Source organism: Trichechus manatus, unplaced genomic scaffold (genome assembly GCF_000243295.1).
Source record: "Trichechus manatus latirostris isolate Lorelei unplaced genomic scaffold, TriManLat1.0 scaffold00174, whole genome shotgun sequence".
Lineage (NCBI taxonomy): Eukaryota > Metazoa > Chordata > Mammalia > Sirenia > Trichechidae > Trichechus > Trichechus manatus.
The window spans coordinates 62,008-65,228 of NW_004444110.1; positions in this window are offsets into that span (position 1 = coordinate 62,008).

The following is a 3,221-nucleotide window of genomic DNA, read 5'->3' on the forward strand; positions in this document are numbered from 1 at the left end:
AAAAAAAAAAAAAAAAGATATTGAATCCTAACCCCTTTACCTGTGAATATGACCTTGTTTGGGGAAACAGGGTTTTTCATTGCAGATGTTATCACTTAAATTAACAATGTTCTGTTGGAATACAGTGGGTCCTTATTCCTTTTGAGTGGTGTCTTACAAAAAGGAGTCACACACACAAGGGGAAGACAGTATGTGAGAATCCCTCTACAGGCAAGGAACATGAAGGATTGCTAGCAACCACCAGAAACTAGGAGAGAGACATGGAATATGGAGAGGAACATGGAACCAGGGGAGACGTGGAGACTCTCTCAAAGTCCCAGAAGGAATCGACATGGCCAAGACCCTGACTTAAACTTTTAATCTCCAGAACTGCAAGAAAATAAATGTCTGTTCTTTAAAGCCACCCACCGTGGTATTTTGTTATGGCAGCACTAGGGAACTAAGACAGCCACTAAATTTGTGGTAATTTGCTACAGCAGCAAAGGAAACTAATATACTTACTCCCTAATAACTTAATACCTATAGAAATTAGGCAAATACCTTCTATTCTTGCTGTTTCACAGAGGGAAAACAAGAAGGATCAGTGATGTGTATCTCTCTTCTATACACTTTAATCAATGAATTTTTCTAACTCTCAGTCTTAGAAAGAAATAAAAGCCAGCCTCACAAATCAGATCAACTATGTGGAGGCGCTGGATGGATCCATAAGACGTTGACGATCTTACCATATGATGTTATTTAATGTGTGCGCTGCTAAGAAATGCTCCTTTCTAAATTGTTAGAGAAATTAAATGGAGACCCACTGAAAACAAACAAGGGATATTATTAAAACAAGCTGTGAGTGAAATCTTTCTTTATCAAACACTTCTGTCTGTAGGCACGTAAAGAAAAGAGAACTGGGGAGAAAAGATAAACGTTCAGAAAGTCTACATTATTGCTCTTTAAATAGCATTTGTAAGGAGTCAGCTCTGAAATGCCTGTCTGGATAACCCAGCAGAGGCAGCACTTAGAATAATTTATTTCATCCTGACATGATTTGAGGAAGTTTTTCTGACAATTCTTGACTAGATGATTAGAATCCTCCACGGGAAAACCATTATCGGGTAAGTGCTTGGACAGGAGTCTGGGATGGAGCTGCCCAGAACTTGGGTAATTGGTGTGAAACAGATTTTCTGAAGAGAATTTAAAATGAGAGCTAGATTCTGTTACTTTAGAAATAAAAATATGAAATTAAAGCCTTATATACTAATAAAGCTAAGTATAGTTTATTAAGAGGAATTATTACGCATAGTAACTATACAAAATATTGCACATACTATGTAGAACCTTGTTATGTTCTCCTGACATTAGTTATATTTAAGTTTTCCTTCAAGGTTACATTTTCCTATTCTCTCCTCAAACAGGGATATGACTAAATCCCAGGTGTTAAAATTCAAAGGGCACACACAGATATTGCTTTGGCCTAATTAAGGAATCCTTATCATAATTATACAACTTCTATTCTCAGTGGACTTATTGCCTGACTAAAAGGGCTATCATTTGACTTCCACAATCTCTTGTAACTTTCCATTTTGCTGCTACTTGTCTTGTGTCTCATACTCCTCCACTCAGTCCTATGTGCAAAATCTCATGCCGTCTGAATAACTTTGGGCAAATCGCTTTAACCTCGGTTTTCTTATCTATGTAATGGGATTACAGTAGTACGAGTTACACAGTCATTCAAACAGAACAAGGGGATACTTCCTGGTTGAAAATCAGGAAAGGTGCATGTCAGGGTTATATCCTTTCACCATACTTATTCAATCTGTACACTGAGCAAATAATCCAAGAAGCTGGACTATGTGAAGAAGAGCAGGGCATCAGGATTGGAGGAAGACTCATTAACAACCTGCATTATGCAGATGACACAACCTTGCTTGTTGAAAGCAAAGAGAACTTGAAGCATTTACTGATGAAGATCAAAGACTACAGCCTTCAGTATGGATTACACCTCAACATAAAACAAAAATCCTCACAACTGAACCAATAAGCAACATCATGCTAAACGGAGAAAAGATTTAAGTCGTCAGGATTTCATTTTACTTGGATCCACAATCAACAACCGTAGAAGCAGCAGTGAAGAAATCAAATGACGTATTGTATTGGGCAGCTCTGCTGCAAAAGACCTCTTTGAAGTGTTAAAAAGCAAAGATGTCACTTTGAGAACCAAGGTGTGCCTGACTCAAGCCATGGTATTCTCAATTACCTGATAAACGCATTTGAAAGCTGGACAATGAATAAGGAAGACCGAAGAATTGACGCCTTTGAATTGTGGTTTTGGCGAAGAATGTTGAATATATCACAGGCTGCCAAAAGAACAAACAAGTCTGTCTTGGAAGAAGTACAGCCGAGTGCCCCTTGAAAACGAGGATGGCGAGACTTCATCTCATGTACTTGCACATTATCAGGAAGACCAGTCCCTAGAGAAGGACACCATGCTTGGCAAGGTAGAGGGTCACCAAAAAAGAGGAAGACCCTCAATGAGATGGATTGACACAGTGGCTGCAACAATGGGCTCAAACATAGCAACACTTGTAAGGATGGAGCAGGACTGAGAAGTGTTTTGGTCTGTTGTACAGACAGTTGGTATGAGTTGGAACCGACTGGACAGCACCTAACAACGATAACAATTCCACAGGATTGTCATGAAGATTTGTTGTTGTTAGGTGCCATGGAGTCAATTTCCACTGATAGCGACTTCATGTGACAGAGTACAACTGTCCCATAGGGTTTTCTATATTGTAATCTTTATGGAAGCAGATCACGAGGTCATTCTCCCACAGAGTGGCTGGGTGGGTTTGAACCGCCAATCTTTAGGTTAGCAGCCCAACACTTAACTGTTGTATGAGGACAAGTACAACATACTGTTTAGGATAATTTGGTTTCCTATCAGGATGTTGCTATAAGGAAACAAACAAATGTAACATTTTACATACACATCCCAGAAAATAAACGTTTAGAAATATCCCTTAAACTAGGACAAAGAAGGACTCTAATATTTCCATTTATCAATTTTCTGCCAGACAAGTGATATGCATATCACATTTAGTCCTCACACCTGATGTGGTATAGTTATTAACACCCTGAGATATAAGCAACAGAAAGGTTACATAACTTGTCCAAGGCCCATAAACTACTAAATAATGGGGCAGAAGCTTCACCCCTTGTATCTCTGATACTAA